Source organism: Notamacropus eugenii, chromosome 7, assembly GCF_028372415.1.
Source record: "Notamacropus eugenii isolate mMacEug1 chromosome 7, mMacEug1.pri_v2, whole genome shotgun sequence".
NCBI classification, from domain to species: Eukaryota; Metazoa; Chordata; class Mammalia; order Diprotodontia; family Macropodidae; genus Notamacropus; species Notamacropus eugenii.
In genome coordinates this window covers 17,342,073-17,361,139 of record NC_092878.1, presented here as the reverse complement: position 1 = coordinate 17,361,139, position 19,067 = coordinate 17,342,073, and the positions used below count along the sequence as shown (strand labels likewise).

Genomic DNA, 19,067 nt, shown 5'->3' with positions numbered 1-19,067 from the left:
CAATCCACAAAAGACAGAAAAGAGAATCAGAATATGAAGGACAAATAGAAAAGAGCAGCACAAAATTTTAGAATGGTGTCAGGAAGGTTCAGCCTTGCAAAAAAAAATACTAAAGGTAATAAAAAGGCTTTTTAAGGCTCAGAATAAGACTAAGAAAGGAATAAATCTATTCTTGAAGAAAAATAGTATAATGTTACATAGAGAAGCAGAACTATTCAATGTTCTTGTTATTTTCTCTCTCAGTGCAAATGACAAGGATAATAATGCAAACAAACATGATTAGCAAATAAGGGTGATAATGAAATAGCAAGAAAGTCATGTAGATGTGATTTTAAGTGAGCTGAGGTCTCTATTCTCAGGCAAATTATACTACATTATTCTGAAAGAATTTACAGATATGCATATGGCAGTATTGTCAGTTATCTTTAAAATAAATAAAATTTTAAAAAGGAAGTTGTATGCCAGGTATATTATGGTATTATGTATATGGTATTATCAAAGATAAATTTGTAAAAGCACTAAAAGATACTTTAAGGATTTATACAACTGGAAAATGGGGTGGGCTGGTTATGTAGTAAGAATGAGGGTATAAGAGATAAAATGGCCTTAGTGATAAACTGATACCTTCTAAAAATAAAAAGAACTAGAAAAAGACCACTATGTGCATTGGGTAAGGGCACTATAGGAAATTACAGGAAGACATAGACAACAATTATAAAGAAGAAGGCCTGGTGAGAATGTCTCAGAATGGTTATCTGTGTGACCTTCAGCAAATAAGTCACTTAGCAGGAACCATAACTAGCCTGGGGCAAAAGGGGGCTTTTCCGGCAGAGTTATCAACATTGGCATGAGTGTGTGTATGTGCATGTGTGTGCATGTGTGTGTGCACACAAGCACACTTGCACTTGTGCAGTGGAGAATGTATTTCTTTCAGGCCTTCAACTCATAGTTCTTTATTAGTTTTTGCTGTTCCTAAGTGGCTCAGCTTGCTACCTCTACAATCCTGTCTTTGGGATTCGGCTCCCTCCTGGCACAACTCCAATTACTGTCATACTGTCTTCTATGTCACTGCCCCTTTCCTTCACCCCAAAAGTTTTGAGCCCCAAGCGAAAAAATTTCTACCAGTAGCTCTACATTTAGCTTAACTTATCTAGATCTCAATTCCCTAATCTGTAAAACGAGATAACATCAAAACAAAACGAAACAAAAAACAAGATAACATCTAAGGTTCTTTCCAGCTCAAGGACTTAATGATTCCAATTCTTGCATGGAAAGGTTCCCTGACTTTCTACCCCATCCATGACTAATTCCCAACAATGACAGACAAAATCATGGCCATGATACCTCAACTTAAAAAAAAAAAAAGTTTGATTAAGATTCTACTATGTGCAAGACTATGCACTAGAGAGGGAACAATGGGGAAAAACAACAATCCCAGGCTCCTAGATTTTTACCATCTACATGCAACACACACAGAGATAAATATAGCATAAGGCAGACTGGGGGAAAAGGAAACAGGTAGACAAAATACCCTACAAAAAAGTGAGGGAGAAAATTCTTTTGGCTGGAAGATATATGTATAAAAAAAAAAAAAAAACTTCACAAAGGAGATTGCTCCTGAGCTGACTCCCTGATAAGAAGGAATTTTGATAGGTGAGCACAAGAAGAAAGAACATTCCAAGTAGGAAGGTTGGCTTTTTTACTCTGAAAGACATGGAGGTCAGAGAATAGTCTAATTTGAGTGTATACAGAGATATGAAATAGAGCTAGAAAAACCCTTTAAATGTCTATGATATTTGTCCCAAACCCTCTTATGACCTTATCTCCTCTACAAGACTATAACTGCTTTTAAGGTAAGTACCCTCTACCTTACTTATCAACTATTGCACTCTCTTGATCTACCAATCTGGTACCTTTGTCAAAAAAAAATGGGGGGAGAGTAATGAGTCCATCCACCTAACTCTCCCAACATTTCCCTCCAAACAACTTGAAAATAACTTCTCTAAACAAATTTTGGAGTAGCAGAACCAACACATTTTCCAGTCTAAGACAAACTTAAGAGGTCTGTAGGAGAGGGTCTAGGTTAGGTGTAGACCCAGAGGACAACCGTGGTGGGTTTGAGAGGTGGCCAGAACAGCAACAGCAGCAACTTCAGAAGCTGGCTACAGTAAGTGGATCAGGCAATGGGTTGGAAACAGATTGTAGTGGACCCTTTGCTGGCACTATTTGGCAAATTCATTGCCCGTAAGCAGTTCTGGGTCACAATTCCAGGGCAGAGAGAAGTGCTTGTGGTCAGTCACAAGGCAGTTCTCAGTTCCAAGAAAGAGAGGAGCACTAGCACTTGTGGTTGCAGTACAGCAGAAGACTTAGTCATAGTTCCAGAGCCAAGAGGAATGCTAGTACTTGTGTCTGCAGGGGAGCAGGGGCCTTTCCTGAGTAAAGATCAAGTGCAGAGCAGGGGAGTATGGCTATATTTCTCCTGGGATCACACCACTTTGGAAGCACAGAAAACCTGCAGACTCCCAGAACTAGCTCTGAAAACAGCAGCATGAAAATACCTAATGCTTGAGAGAGTGCCTATTCACTCTGAAGTGAGCAGAGTCCAACTTCAACATAACAAAGTCAAGAAATAGGCTGGGAAAATGAACAAACAACAGAAAAAGAACTTGACTATATAAAGCCACTATGGTAGAAGGGAAGACCAGAAATAAATTTAAAAGAAGACAATAATGTGAAAATAACTGCAAACAAAGCCCAAATCCAACAAGAATTCTTAGAAGCGCTAAAGAAAAACATAAAAGTGTTAAAGGAAAACTTGGGAAAGGAAACAAGAGTGATGCAAGAAAGTTATGAAAAGAGAATTAACAGCTTGAAAAAAGAGGCACCAAAAAATACTGAAGAAAAGAATTCCATAAAAAGCATAATTTGACAAAAGGAAAAAAATATACAAAAACTCACTGAAGATAATTTCTTAAAAATTAGAACTGGGCAAGCAGAAGCTAATGACTTCATAAGACACCAAGAAACAAGAAAGCAAAGTTAAAAGAATGAAGAAAATGTGAAATCTTGTCAGAAAAACAACTGACCCAGAAAACAGGTCAAAAAGAGAGAATTTACGAATTACTGGACAGCCTGAGAGCCATGATTAAAGAAACACCCTAGATCTCATATTTCAAGAAATTATCAAGAAAAACTGCCCCAATATCTTAGATCTAGGGGGTAAAAAAACAAAAATTGAAACAATCTATTAATCACCTCCTTAAAGAGATTCCCAAATAAAGACTCCCAAGAATATTATACCCAAATTCCAGAGCTCCCAGGTCAAGGACAAAATGTTGCAAGCAGCCAGAAAGAAACAATTCAGATTTTGTGGAGCCACAGTCAGAATCACACAAGATTTAGCAGCTTCCATGTTAAAGGAACTAAAGGCTTGGAATAGGATACTCTGGAAGGCAAAGGAATTAGGATTAAAACCAAGAATAGCCTACCCAGCAAAACTGAGTAAAATCTGTCAGAAGAGAAAATAAATTTAATGAAATAAAGAACTTTTAAGCATTCCTGATTAAAAATCTAAAGCTGACTAGAAAATCTGGCATTCAAACAGAAGACTCAAGAGAAGCATTAAAAAGGTAAATACGAAAAAATAATCATAAGGGACTCAATAAAGTTAGACTGTTTACATTTCTAGATGAGAAGATGATACCTGTAACTAAGAATTTTATCATTAGTAGGGCAGTTAGAAGGAATCTACAAGGACAGAAGGCAAATATAAGTTGATTATACTGAGATGCTTTCTTAAAAAAAATGAAGGGGTAAGAGAGATGCACTGGGAGAAAGGAGAGGTAGAATGGGGAGATTTTTCTCACATAAAAGAGACATGTAAGGAAGAAGGACCCATCATGTGCCAGGCACTGTGCTAAGTGTTGGGGAAACAAACACAAAAAGCAAAACAAAACAAAACCCAGGCCCTGTTCTCAATGAGCTTACAACTAACAGAGGAAGACAACACACAAAGGAAGCTAAAAAGGGTAGAAAGAAAAGAAAATGTACAGAGAAGATATAGGGATAGTATGATAGAGAAGTCCAAAAGAGTACAGCCAGGTAGATAAATGAAGAGATAGTTGGCCTAAGCATCTTCCTTAAATGGAAGGTTCTGGGAGGGGATCTCCATTCCAACTTCCATTCGGAGGGGTCTCAGAGGCTAAAGCTACAGATAAGATGTGAGTACCAAAGTTAATGCTATCTTGCAGGACAGTAAGGTTCCTAAAGACATGAGAGAGAAGTCCAAAGGAACACAGTCAGGTGGGAAATGAAGACATGGCTGGCCTAGATCTGACAAGCAAATCAATGGCCAGTCCAAAAATGTATGTCTCTGTATTTTGTGTCCATCATCTATCCCTCTGTTAGGTAAATTGCTTCATTATAGGTCCTTTGTAGACATGGTTGGTCATAACCTTGAATAGAGAGTCTTAAATCTTTCAAAGTTGTTTTCTTTATAACGTTGCTAGTCTTGTATAAATTGTTCTCCTGGTTTTACCCACTTCACTCTGAATTAGTTCATACCACCCAGGATTCTCTTCAATACCTTTCATCATTCCTTAAGGTACAATAATAATTCTATTACAACCGTATACCAGAATTTGTTCAGCCATTCTCTAATTGTCTAAGAGGTAATCTAAAGCATCCCCCTCTTCTTCTAATCCTAAGGGGGCCAATTCTTAATGAAAGGATAGAAGTGATCACAGCATAGTGCCTCCCTTTCATATCTCTTGATCTACACACACACACACACACACACACACACACACACACACACACACACACACACACACACACACACACCATGCACAATTTTCCTCAGCAAGTTTAGTAAAATTAAAATGAGAGAGGTATAAAGCACTAATTTTTTTAAACTAGACCTGTGAGTTTATTCACATAGGAAAAAAAAGAAAATAAAAGGTAGAGGAAGTCCCTCTACCAATGCATATGGGCAACTTATCCAGTGTCACACAGCTAGGGTATGTCAGAGGAAGGATCTGAATCCTAGTATTCCTGATTCAGACTGGTTCTCTATTAAGACATGATGCTTCTCAATATAAAGTTATTGTTATTGCCTTGAATTTCTGTAGTCTTTCTTCCCAGTCTAACTCCTGTAGGTTAGAGAAAGGAGAATATGTACAACAAGCAGGGGAAAAGTCTTTTGTAAAGTTATGCTTTGGACTGGGGAAGAAAAGTTACACTAAAGCCACAGAAACATAGACCTGTTTTAGTTCTAGTCCAAATCAGTTTAAAGATAAGAAAACTAATGCTCAGGGAGATTTAAGAGAATTGCCCAACATCACCTACAAAAACTGACTAGTGAAAGATTTGGGACAAGAATCCATGACTCCTGAAGACTCCTGGTCAAGCCCATTTTCTAATACCTTCAGTGCCTGCTCTTCCCTCCCACCTACTTAACTAAAAGCATTTTTTTTAAATGCTAAAAAGATATTTGACCAAAAAGTACTTTTTCACACAACTTTTAAAAATAAATCTTTTTGCCTCTTATACTTGGAGACTGGTTTCTAGATCCAAAGGAAACTCATCAACTCTACTTTACGTTATATACAAATAACCTCAAATTTTCCTTTGTGTAAAATCTTCTATTTTGTAGAAAAATTGAAAAATCTAGAAATTTATTTCTGACATTATTCTTCTAGGTACAATAAGCACTTCTTGTGCTAGATATTGAAGGAGATACAAAATTTAAATAAGGTCCTTTACCTCCTTGAGTTTATCATCTAGAAGGGATATAAGAAATGTACACAAATAATCATGAGGTACTAAAGTATTTCCAACTCTTCAGATCCAGGAGTCACCGTCTGTATTCTACTTCTGTTCCCCACTAGATTTAAAATAATCATATCTCAGACCTCATCAGCATTTGAAACTATTCCCCCTCCAAGATCTTGAGCTTTGCGATACCCCTCTCTAACCACAATTTCCCATCCTTCTATCCTCCCACATGCTTACTCTTCCCTAATCTGATCTTCATTCTTACCAAAACCTCCAATTTCTTGATCCCTCCCTCGTTTGTTGACCTCAGCACTCCTGTTCTAGCTTTACTTCTTTCCCAACCCAAATCTCACTCAATAATTAGCTACTTCAATGTTGTTCTTTACTATTCCATCCCATACACAATCAGACTTCTCTATCTATTCCTACTTCCAAGTCACCAGGCTTTATCAAGAAGTTACAAAATGATCCTAATTGGATCCACTTACAAGGTCACCCCATTTAACCTCAAATGGGTCCTCAGAGATACAAAGAAATTATTTTTCATTCATCTCTTGATTCTCCAATCTATATATTTGCTGCACTAACTACTCTACACAAACACAGAATTTCATTCCAATTTCACTGCTCCTTTAGCAATGACTATATCTCTAATGAAAAGAGAAATAATTTACATTTTTGTAGCACTCTGAAGCTTGCAAAGCACCTTCCACACCCTATCAAATAGAAAGATTATATATTATTCCTATTTTACATGAGAAAACTGAGGTTCTGAAACATCATAGAGTCATCATATCTTTCAGAGGCAACATTCAATTCAAAGTCCCAAGAAAACTTGATCCATATTGCATGGCTTCAATTATCACTGCAAATAAATCACAAATCTGTTTCTCTAGCCTTAATCTTGAGTTTCATTTCTTCCTTTCTAACTACCTGCTAGACATGTCTACCTAGAAAGTCCTTCCATGATCTCAAATTCACTATTTCCCAAACTGATTACTCATCTTCTCCTCAAAACACACCCCTAACTTCTGTATCTCTGTTGATGATGCCAAAGGCAATTCTCCCAGTCATCCATGCTCTTCAGGGGCAGCTAAGTGGCACTGTGATTAGAGGTCTGAAGCTTTTAAAAGTCAAGAAGTCCTGAGTTTAAATTAAGCCTCAGATATTTATTAGCTGTGTGACCCAAGTTATTTAGCCTTGGTATTTTTCAGTTTCCTCAACTGCGAAATGGTGATAGTAATAGCACTTACTTCTCAGAGTTGTGATAAGCATAAAATAATATATTTGCAAAGTGCTTTGCAAACCTTAAAGCTCCACACCAAGAAAACGCAGGTGCTCCATCAGCCACCACCACATCATCCACATGTGGAACCGCTGGCTACAACAAATGGAGAAGTTTTGAATGCTGTAGATAAGTTCACTAACCTTGGTAGTGTACCAGGATTGTACACATTGACAATGAGGTTGATGCACACATTGCTAGAGCTAGCTCAGTGTTTGAGAGGCTCCAAAGAAAAGTATGGGAAAGAAGAAGTATTAGACTGACTACCAAACTGAAAGTTTACAGAGCCACTGTGCTGACCTCATTGTTGTATGCCTGTGAAACATGGACAGTCTACCACCACCATGCCAGGAAACTGAATGGCTTCCATTTGAACTGTCTTAGGAAGATTCTGAAGATCACCTGGCAGGATAAGGTACACTGAGGTCCTTGCTTGAACCAAACTGCTAAGCATTCAAACTATGCTTCAGAGAGTGCAGCTCCAAGGGGGCAGAGTCAAGATGGGGGAGTAGAAAGATGGACCTGTAGAAACTCCCTCCCACCCAGCCCATAAAATACCTGTAAAAAACGAATCTAAACAAATTCTAGAGCAGCAGAAGCCACAAAATGACACAGTGAAAGAGATTTCCAGTCCAAGACAGCCTGGAAGGCCAATAGGAAAGGTCTATCACATAGGCAAGGAGCTGAGTGCAGCCCAGAGTAGTACCTTCAAAAATAGGCTAACTCAATTGGCAAAAGAGGTTCAAAAAGTCAATGAGGAGAAGAATGCTTTAAAAAAGCAGTATTAACCAAATGGAAAAGGAGGTTCAAAAGCTCATTGAAGAAAATAATTCTTTAAAAATTAGAATGGAGCAGATGGAAGCTAATGACATTATGAGAAACCAAGAAACTACAAAACAGGGAGCGCCAACTCCGATGGACTGGCCACGTTGTTCTAATGCATAATGTACACTTGCCAAAAAGACTATTTTAAGGAGAACTCTCATGGGGCAGGTGATCATATGGCGGTCAGAAGTGATACAAGGACACCCTCAAAGTCTCTCTCAAGAACTTCGGATTTGACTGCGCAACATGGGAGACACTGGCACAGGACTGCTCAGCATGGTGTGCCCACATCAGAAAGGGTGCTGTGCTCTATGAGCAAAGCAGAATTGAAATAGCACAAAGGAAATGTAGGATATGCGAACTTGGAGTGCCCACCCCAAATGTTCACACAGACTATCTGTGCCCAATCTGCGGTAGAGCACTCCAAGCTCATACTGGTCTGATCAGCCACAGTAGGACACACTGAAACTTGACTTTATCATGGTGATGTCATTTTGGTCCTCTTGGAGAATGAAAGACAATAACCATTATCTTCTACTCCTCCCTCCTTCTCAAATCTCCCTCTCTTATATCCAATTCGCAACCAAATGCTGTCAATCTTCCTCCTCTCTAATACTTCTCACATCCATTCCTTCCATTTCTACTTCCATTACAAGCAACTTAGTTAAGGACTTCATTACTTCTAAACTAAACCTAGATAACAGATAACAGATTGATAATATATAATAATGTGCTCTTTGCCTCTCCCCCTTCTCCAGTCTAGCCTTTACATTGATGCCATAATAATAATTCCAATGCACAAGTCCAAACATATCAATTGCCTACTCAAAAAATCTTCAATGTCTCCCGCTGCTGACAAATAAAATACAAACATATATGAATAAAATAAAATAAAATATAAATGAAGGTCCTCTACAATCTGGCTTCAACCTGCCTGATCAAATACCGTCCTCACACAGTTTCTTATTCTAACCAAATTCAACTAAACCATGTACATTTCACTTATATGCAATCCCCTTTATATGTAAGATAGTTTCTTCCTATATCTGTCCTTCTGCTGATCATTCTCCAATCTATTTATTCATCCCTTTCCACTGCTTTATCTCCAACTGTTTATTGGATATCTCAAATTAGAGGTCTCAATGACATCTTAAACTCAACATGTCCAAAAGTCAACTCTTTATCTGTTCCCCCAAATCCTCCCCTCTTCCTAACTTTGCTGTTACTGTCATTGGTATTGGTATCCTCCCAGTTACCCAGGTTCTCAAACTAGGTGTCATCCTCAACTCCAAACTCTCTCTCACACCCACCCCCATCTAATCTGTTGCCGAGTTTTGTTGATTCTACCTTTGCAACATCTCATTTGTGCTCCATTCACCTCATCACCTCAGCAATAGTCTAAATGACATTCAAAGCCCTTTATAACCTGGCCCCTTCCTACCTTTCCAGTCTTCTTACATCTTACTCTCAGTGACACTTGCCTCCTTGATGTTCTCTCACACAACACACCAACTTACAACTCTGCGCACTTTTAACTGACTCTCCTCTATGCCTGAAATTCTCTTCGTCCTCATCTCACTATAGTATTTCTTGGCTTTCTTCAAGTCCCTCATAAAATCCCACTTTCTATGTAAGGCTTTCCCAATCCCCCTAAATGCCAGTGCCTTCCCTCAGTTTATCTCTAATTTATATTATATGCAGCTTGTTTGTACATAGTTGTTTGCATACTGTCTCTCTCATTAGACTGTGAGGTCCTTGAGAGTAGGCATTATTTTTGGGAGCATTTTTTATATCCCCAAAGCTTAGCACAGTGCTTGGCACTTAATAAATGATTCCGCTTTCCTCAGAACACATTATGTGGTCTGAGAGTGGACTAGGTTTTTCTTTTTGTTGTTATTCCTGTTAACTATAAAGTATATCAATTAACTATTTAAAGTTGTGGTTAAAAAAATCTATTACTTGCAACCAAGATTAGGAGGGAAGCAGAAAACTGGGAAAGAATTTTTACAACTAGTGTCTGTGATAAAGGCCTCATTTCTAAAATATATAGAGAACTGAGTCAAATGTACAAGAATACAAGTCACTCCCCAACTGATAAATGGTCAAAGGATATGAATAGGTAGTTTTAAGAGGAAGAAACTAAAGCTATCTATAGTCATATGAAAAAATGCTCTAAATCACTATTGATTAGAGAGATGCAAATCAAAACAACTGAGATACCACACCTATCAGATTGGTTAACATGACAAAACAGGAAGATGATAAATGCCAGAGAAGATGTGGGAGAGGTGGAACACTAATTCATTGTTGGTGGAGTTGTGAGCAGATCTAGCCATTCTGGAGAGCAATTTGAAACTATGCCCAAAGGGCTATAAAAATGTGCATACCATTTAACCCAGTAATTTACAGCAACTCTTTTTCTGATGGCCAAGAACTGGAGATCGAGTGAATGCCCATCAATTGGGGAATGGCTGAACAAGTCGTGGTCTATGAATGTAATGGAATACTATTGTGTTATAAGAAATGATGAACAGGCAGATTTCAGAAAAACCTGGAAAGACTTATATGAACTAATGCTGAGTGAAAGGAGAAGAACCAGAAGAACATTATACACAGTAACAGCCATAAAGTGCTAGGACTGTTTCTGATACAATTACCCCTTCACAGCAATGTAAGGACCTAAAATATTCCCAAAGGACTCTTTATGCAAAATGCCATCCATATCCAGAGAAAGAACTATGGAATTGGAATGCAGAATGAAGCAGACTATTTTCTCTTCTGTTATGTTTTGTTTTGGATTTTCTTATGGTTTCTCTCATTTGTTTAATTTTTCCATACAACATGACTAATATAAAAATGTGTTTAATAAAAATGTATGTGTAGAATGCATATAAGATTTCATGCTATCTCCAGGAGAGAGGGGAGAAAATTTAAAACTTAAGGAAGTGATTGTTCAAAACTGAAAACAAATGAATTAATTTTTAAAAGTCTATTACAATGATGCCAGATTCAGTGTTGTAAGGGAACAAAGAAAAAATGATAAGATTTCTCTAAACAGTGATAACAAAAATTAAAGATAAAGGCTAATATGTGGCTTTAAGAGTATCATCTAGCTTTTATAAGAGCTTCCAAAAGATACTAAAATTGATGGCTGACCTTTGCATTCTTTCCCATGATTAAATATAGATATTGGTCCCTAGCAAAGAATTTCTAATATTTGTTCTATAAGGGAATGGTCTGAAACACAATTCATGTGATTAGGGGTTCTACGGAAAAATGCATATAATTGTAATATTTAACCTCTAAAATAAAATCTCTGATCTTAACCTTAACAAGAGGTTGTTATACACATAATTAAAACATTACGGACAGTAATTTGAGATGTGAGAAAAGGCTTATTTTATCTATACTATCCCCAGATTTGCCTGATTCTTCTCTCTTTTCCCAAAAGTTTCCCATCCTCCTAAATCAATGTATTTTAAGTAAAAAAAAAAAAAATGTCCCATGACCAAATTAGTTTGGGCAACACTGCTATAAAGGTCTTATAATTAAACCAAAAGAGATTATATTTGTAAAAGTGCTTAGCACAGTGCAGAATGTAGTAATCACTATAAACTGCTTATTTTTGTCACTCTCTTTTAATTTATTCTATATCTTCTAATAACCTCTTTAATAACCCTAACCTTATGAAATACAGAAATTGAAAAAAACAATGCAAAAAGCAGCAACTCATAATCCTTTTTTTCTTCTTTTAACAGATCATTCCTCATTTTCTTAAGACAAAATCTTTAGGCACACTAAAGAAATAGCATTGGCCCTAAAACCTATAAATCTAAAATTTGGAGATATTTCCATTATGATAACATTCAGGGAGTATATGACTCAGCACAGGGTAATGGGGGGTGGAGGGAAGGGTTTCAGGGAGGGGAGAAAAGGAAGATTGACACAAAGATGTTCAATCTTACCCTCTCCAAATCTAGCTTTCCAGAATCATCACCAGAACCAATAATGAATATCATACCTGTACTCCTACTATGTCCCCTGCTAGATGAGGCAAAAGGCCAGCCCTAGACAAAGTTGTAAGCATGATCACCCTGTTTACATCCCTTTCCTTATCTCCCTCATACCACTAGGTTTTTAAAGGCCACTTGCTACCCAAAGCCCTCTCCTCAGTGTCTCAATCTTCCCAAATTAATCCCCTGATCCACAAAAACTCTTGTAGTTCAGAAGAAAATAAGCTCAACTAATCAAAGTGGTAAAGACTGACAGCCTTTACAAGAACATTCACAAAAAGAATTTTATTTCTTTATTCAACCCAAATGAATCTCTGATTAGAAGAAATGCCAAAATTCTGTCAAAGTGAGGTAACAATTTCTAATTGAGGGGCAGATTTTTTTGAGGGAGTGTGGGAAAGGGTGGAGGGAACCGTTCTAGGTTCCACTCTCCCACCAAGAACTTGATCTCCCACTTTCTGAATAGTGGACTAGCCCAGAATTAGACTTATTCTCCCCTATGCAGTGTATAAATTAAATGAAACAATGGCAAGATAGTGAAAGCAAAGGTACAGGAAAAAACAGACCATATAAACACAATCTTTCAGGAAATTAACTCCCATATCAACTTAAGTGGTTCAAGCCATGTGTTGAAAAATAATCCATCAATTTTATACACATTTTGAGGACCTTATGAGTACAGAATATAAGTCTGACTTTTAAAAAAAACAAATCCAGATAAAATTTATGATTTGCTCTTCCTTTTTTTTTTAAAAGGAAAACAAAATCACTTCCCCAAACATCAATCTATTTTCCAATAAGAACCTACGTTCCATTAAGTGCTAAAGCTAATAACTAAATATGCTAACATTGTCTGTTGGAGTAGTTAGTCAAAGGCATCATACTTCAGCATCATTAAAAAAATATTGTAAAATAATTACATTCTCTTCTCACATTGTCAAATAAAGGCATTCAACATATTTTATGTCAGAATTGTTTTTTCTTTAATCAAAGAAACTAGAATCTAACGCATGTAAACATATTTGTCCGCCCCCCCCCAAAATAAATTTGCTTTAAAAGACTTAGAAGAACGAACTAAATAAAACAATAGCCAAAAACTCACCTACTTTATGTGGGAACAAAAGAAATACAAAATTTTAAAAATGTATTTCAGGGGAAAAAACTTGATCTAGATAATTACACTTACTCTTTTAATAGACTACAACGTTATCTAGGGGCAACTGGTGGTCCAGTGAAGAGAGAACAGGGTCAGGCATCTAGAAGACCTGATTTGACCTCAGACGCTTATTAGCTGTATGACCCTGGACACATCACAATTTCAGTTTACTTCAGTTTCTTCAACGGTAATATGAGGTTTGATAGCACCTATCTCCCAGAGTTATAAGGATCAAATGAGTTAACACTTGTAAAGCATTTCCCTGGGAAACCTTAAACAGATAACCTTATCAAGCACATTCACCTTGGAAAATCCAGTGGCATTCTTCAATAACAGAGGTGCCCGACTTCAAAGAACATCCAAAACCCCCATGGATGTTCTTACAGTGAACTCCTCATATTTGAGATTAGAGTTCTGATTAGAGTTGTCTGACATTGTTTGCTCGGGGCTTTTGCACGTCTGTTAACATTGTAATAGAGATGTCGGTCATTTTAGAAAACATTTTATAGTGTGTTAAATATTTTAAAGTACAGAACTACCATTAGTGCAAAATTCCAGGGCGTTGTATTTGAAGCTACTTCAATGCAGAGTGAGATTCCAGCCCGTTTGTAAGGGTTAAAATGGAAAGATCGAAATCCTTAAAAATCAGTCTCCCTTCCGGGAGAGAGAGAGAGAGTGTGTGTGTCTGTGTCTTCTGTGTGTTACAAAGTAACACAGCAAGCAGCTGGGACAGTTCTGTTTTCAAGGAACTTCAAAAGGCAACAAGAAAAGAAACACAAAACAACTCTTTGTTACCTCTCTATGGAAGTCACCTAAGAAGTTACCATGCCCGATACTGTAACAAAGAACAACTTCTCAGAAAATACTCAATAAGCGTTTTCAAGGGCGCAGTCAGCACATTTTATGCAACTACTCCAAGTTTCTCTCCGGCCCAACAAAAGCTTAACTTAAAGAAAAAACAACCAGAAAAGAAGAGACAGATGCCAAAGTGCCAGCGGAGAAGCCCCGCGTGCGGGCACGGGGCGCTCTCCGCAGGAGCGGGTTCAGCGCTCTTCAGGGGCCCGCCCGGAACACCCTGGGTCTCCCCCCGCACCCCCCGCACAAGGGTTTGGGGGGTTTTGTTCTTTTTAAAGCACCCCGCAGCTGTCAGCTCCACCCAAAGGATCGAGCCGTACGTGACGGCGGGGCCCGGCTCTCCGGGTCGCGCGGCTCCCCGCCCGGGGCCGTCAGAGGCGGCTTCCTCGGGGCCCCCTCCGCAGCTCCCCAGCTCCCCAGCTCCCCAGCCCCCCAGCCCCCTGCCCAGAGGCCGGCCCAGTGCGCGGCCCCGCGCCCCGCGCGCGCTCACGACAGGGAAGGGGGCGGCGGCCTCTTCCCCGGAGTCAGGCCCAGCGGGAGCGGCGAGACAGCGCCCCAGGGCCGGGCAGCGGAGGGCGCAGGGCGAGGCCTCCGAAGCTGGCCGGACGCGGGCTGGGCAGTGAGAAACCACTCACCGGCGGCTCATGGTCCAGCGGCGCCTCCCCAGCTAGGCCCCGACAGCCTAGAGCGCCTCCGCGGTCCCCACAGTGCGGCCCCCAGGCAGCGCCATTCAAAAGCCGCCGCGCGGCCAGCCGGGATAGCACCTCGGCCCCGCCCCTCGGACGGAGGAGGGGGAGGAGCCCGCATGTCAAGGGCTCCAGCGCCCCACTTTCCGCTATATCGCCCCCTGGTGGCAATATCTGCGCGCGGCAGGCGCTTTGTCCCTATGGCTCTTTCCTAGGGCTGGAACCCTGGACCCATAGTGTTCAATTCAATAAACGTTTTTAAGCGCCTGCTTTGTACCTGGCCCTGTGGTATAAGCGCTGGGATAAAAAGAGGCAAAAACCAGTTCCTCATCCCTAAATTCCCTGTTGCAACCTTCTGATCTCCACACCACCATGAGGATAATGCACCAGAACAGAACTCTCCTTTTCATGCTCCAGTTATATAGATCACCAACTTAGAGCCGGACGGGACCGTAACATCTCTCTAGTCCAAACACCTCATCTTACAGGTAAGGAAATGGGGACTGAGAGGTTCAGTGACGTCTTCAGGAGTGGGGTTTGAACCCAAGGATGACTCTTTAAGGGGATGACTCTTAAGTGGAACTGTCCACCAACAAGATCCTGAAGTAAGCAGACATTCTCCTGGAGGTTCCTTCAACCAAGAGAACTTACCAAAAAATTCACAGTATTTTAGTTCTAAAAGGGAGCGTGGAGACCATCTGATCCACTTTATAACTGAGGGAATTGAGGTCCGATAAGATAAAGTGACTTACTTAAGTTCCAGAAAAGTGTAAATGAACTATCAGGGGAAATATTTTGGGGTAAGTTGAACTTTCCTAAAGTCCCTCAAATCAAACCAGTTAACCATTCAGCCTACAACTAGGACCACCTTTGCTTTCAAGAGGAGGCAATATCCATGGGGAACAGATGAGTGGAGAGTATAGGGATGTAGACTTGGTTAATAGCTTCCTGTCCTCATCATGTGGGTGACTTTTGACAATTGATTCTAAGACGGGGAGGGAGTGGTAAAAAATCTAAGATATATGGAAGTCATTGTCAAACACTGAAAACAAATAAAATAATTCAATTAAAAAATAAAATAAAATTGGATAAAATTGTCTTAAAAAAAGAAACAAATAAAAAAGACAATTGATTCCAAGTATAACTCAGTATAAGAAAATGACCTCAAGTGAGAATGCAACTTCTCCTCCCCCCACAAAAAAAAAAAAAAGACATTAAACTCTGCACTAACTCATAGCTGGGAGAGACTTTTAAATTCCTGTGTTTATATCCTCTAGTCTAGTACTTTTCACATAGTTGGAACTTAATAAATGCTTGTTTAATTGAATCAAATTGAATTGAAATTGGGAGGACTAGATAGATAGAAGAGGAAGATGGGTTTGGTTTTGGACAACAATTAATCAAAAAGTATCTATTAAGAACCTACTATGTGGTAGACATTGTGGCATACCCTATATCCAAAGATAAAAATGAAAGTCTCTGAGCTTATGGAATCTATGTTCTTTTGGGAGGACAGGCAACCTCTACACATATAAACACATACAAAATAAACACCAGATAATTATGGGGGAGAAGTACTAGCAACTGCGGGGGTCAAGTAGGTCCTTATCTTGAAAGTAGTGTTTAAGCTGAAGTCTGAAGAAAATTAGAGATTTTAAAAGGCAGAGGCGAGGAGATGGTACATTCCAGGCATGGGTGACAGCTTGTACAGAAGCACAGACATAGGAAATAGAATGCCACATGTAAGGAAAAACAAGAAGACCATTTTGTCTGGACTGTAGGGTATGTGAAGATCAGATTGAGGCCAGGTTGTGAGCAGCTTTAAATGATAAGCAGAAGAGTTTGTATTTGATCCTAAAGGCAAGAGGGAGCCCACTGGAGTTTACTGAGTAGGAGAGAGACATAGATCAGTGTTTTATGAAAAATACTGTAACATCTGTGTGAAGGATAATGGATTAGAGAGAAGTGAGGAAGAGGGGTGGAGAGAGAGAGAGAGAGAGAGAGAGAGAGAGAGAGAGAGAGAGAGAGAGAGAGAGAGAGAGAGAAAGAGAGAGAGAGAGAGAGAGAGAGTAGAGAGAAAAAATCAATTGGGACCTAGTCCAGGCAAGAGGAGATGACAGCATTGTGGTGGTGACTGTATGAGTGAAGGGGACATACGTGATAAATGCCGTGAAGACAGCCCATAAAACATGACATTTGGGCATGTGAGATGGGGAAAAAAAGAGTTAGTGATGACATAGAAATTATGAACCTAGGCAGTTTCCATAGAAATAGGGAAATTCTGAAAAGAAGTAAATGGAGGAGGGAAGAAAAGATAAGTTTTGTTTTAGACATGAGTTTGAGATCCTACAGAACAACTATAGGACATATTGTGTTTGAATGTGATATAATGACATAAAAATTCAAAGAAGACAGATGAAAATGTAGGTTGTGAGCTTGAAAAAGCTGTCACGCAAGGAAATTATTTTTGGAAGTCATGTCCTAAAATAGTGAACAATAAAGAAATGGGAGTGGGTAAAAGAAAGTTCATAGGAAAAAGCACTAAGAAGGAAAACAAGGGGAATGCCAACACTTAAGAGGGCAGAAAGAAGAAAAGGGACAAGCTACAGTGGCTGAGAAGGATTAACTAGAGAAAAAGGAGTCAGAAAACTAAGGAAGGAGACATAGTCAGCAAGCCTGAAATTGGCATCAAGGTCAAGGAGAATGAGGAAAGAAACAGGTTATTTAATTTGGTGATTAGGTGACCTTGGAAAGAACAGTTTCTTTAGAGTGGTGAGGTTGGAAGCCAGAATGAAGGGGATTAAGGAGAAAGCCTGATTAAAAAACATGATTTCATCTTGATAGTGTTCTAGTGTTCATGCCTTTTAAGTCATAGATATTTATATTTTATCAAGTTTTAAAATAGTCATCCATGAAAATCTGTTAGACCAACATTCAGCTACTTACCATCTGGTACCTCAATCATAAAGTGCTGTATAGCCCTGGCTATGAAAAACCAAAAACAAACAAAAACAAATCCTGATTCCTTAGAAGGAACTGGCTCTGATATCAAAGTAATTAGTAAAGGGTATGTATGAATTTTGGAGAAACTGCTCAAGAAATTTTTCCAATCTCTCTTAATTTGGGGCAGATTTGCTCTTGCAACAGCTAAAGTGTATGTTACCTCTAAGGCTTTCCTAAAGTACACTGGCAATAAATGAGGCTTGTACCTCTTTGTCCCTGAGGAAAGCTGGAAGTTGTGGGTATATCTTGAAGCCTTCGAGAATGTGGTGGATATGGAGAGTTCACTCAAACAGGATTTTCATCCCTCTTGAGCTCAGAAAGGCACACAAAGGTGCCTGTTAAATTCCTAACCATCCTTTAAAGCCTGGTCCAAGTGAGAAATCAGCAAAGATAGCAAAACAGGAGGAAGCTGTGCTCCCCAGCTCTCTCCTAAAGCTATTCCAACAAAGGTCTATGAATAGTGCCATCAGCAACTCTAAACAGAAAACAGAGTAAGCCTTTTTCCAGCTCAGTTCATAATAAGGAGACAGAGATCCCTGAGCATTGCTGATGAGGTCTAGACAGGAAGGTGCCATGCAGAACCTTCTAGCCAAAGGACTAAACATAAAGCTTAAACTGGTAGTCTACTAGAGCAAGAAGCAGTTGGGTTAAGGCAGAAACTGCTCTGAAATAGGAGATCTCAAAGCTCAGAGCAGGAGGGCAGTATATAGACTTTACCCTAGATTAAACTGTTTGAGGTACACTAGAAAAAATAAGTATACATAAAAAGTCTCCCAGGATGAAGAGCTGTGATGGAAATAAGATCTCCAAAGACACAAACCCAGAAGAAAAAAATGATTCCAAAATATGTACATGCAAAGCCTCCAAAAGAAACAGCTTAGACACAAGGTCAGTTAGAATTCCTGGAATAAGTGAAGAAAGAAGGTTTTAAGTTTCAATGATTTTATAAACGAAATGAGACTACTTGAGGAAAGAATTAGAAAATAAATGAAAGCTTCAGAGGAAAGAATTAAAAACAGTATAAGAGGTTAAAAAACAAACAAATAAACCTTGTCCAAGTAATAGACTCCTTATACTGAGGCAGCATAGTCAGGATCACACAAGATTTAGCAGCTATTACAGTACAGAACTGGAAAGATTAGAATATGAAAGACAAAGACTTGGCAATTAATTCAGAGTTCACTGTTAACTTTGAAGGGAGCAGTTTCAGTTGAGTGATAAGACGAGAAGCCATATTGAAAGAGATTAAGGAGTGAGTGAGAAGAGAGAAAGTAGAGGAAGTAACAGCAGATAGTTGTTTCAAAGAGTTTGATTAAGAAAGAGAGGAGAGTTATAGGATGATAACTTGAGGAAAAGGTAGGATCTAGTTAAGTGGGTGCGTTGTTTTTTTTGAAATGGAAGAGATTTGTGCATATTTGAAGGCAGTAGAGAAGGAACCAGTTGATAGGAAGAAGATTCTATGGAGAGGG

At 39.1% G+C, this 19,067-nt stretch overlaps 1 protein-coding gene across 2 annotated transcripts in view; it reads right to left on the bottom strand.

Moving 5' to 3' along the window:
* The window catches only part of KATNBL1 (katanin regulatory subunit B1 like 1), a 36,977-nt gene extending 22,313 nt beyond the window's left edge, over positions 1 to 14,664 (bottom strand). Inside the window, exon 1 of one of the 2 annotated variants that reach the window (XM_072622974.1) lies at positions 14,545 to 14,664. The gene's annotated coding sequence lies outside the window, so the exon portion shown is untranslated. Of the gene's footprint in view, positions 1 to 13,357; positions 13,425 to 14,544 lie in introns of those variants that run through there. The other variant, XM_072622975.1, reaches the window with a different exon arrangement.
* Positions 14,665 to 19,067: the final 4,403 nt, after the last annotated feature.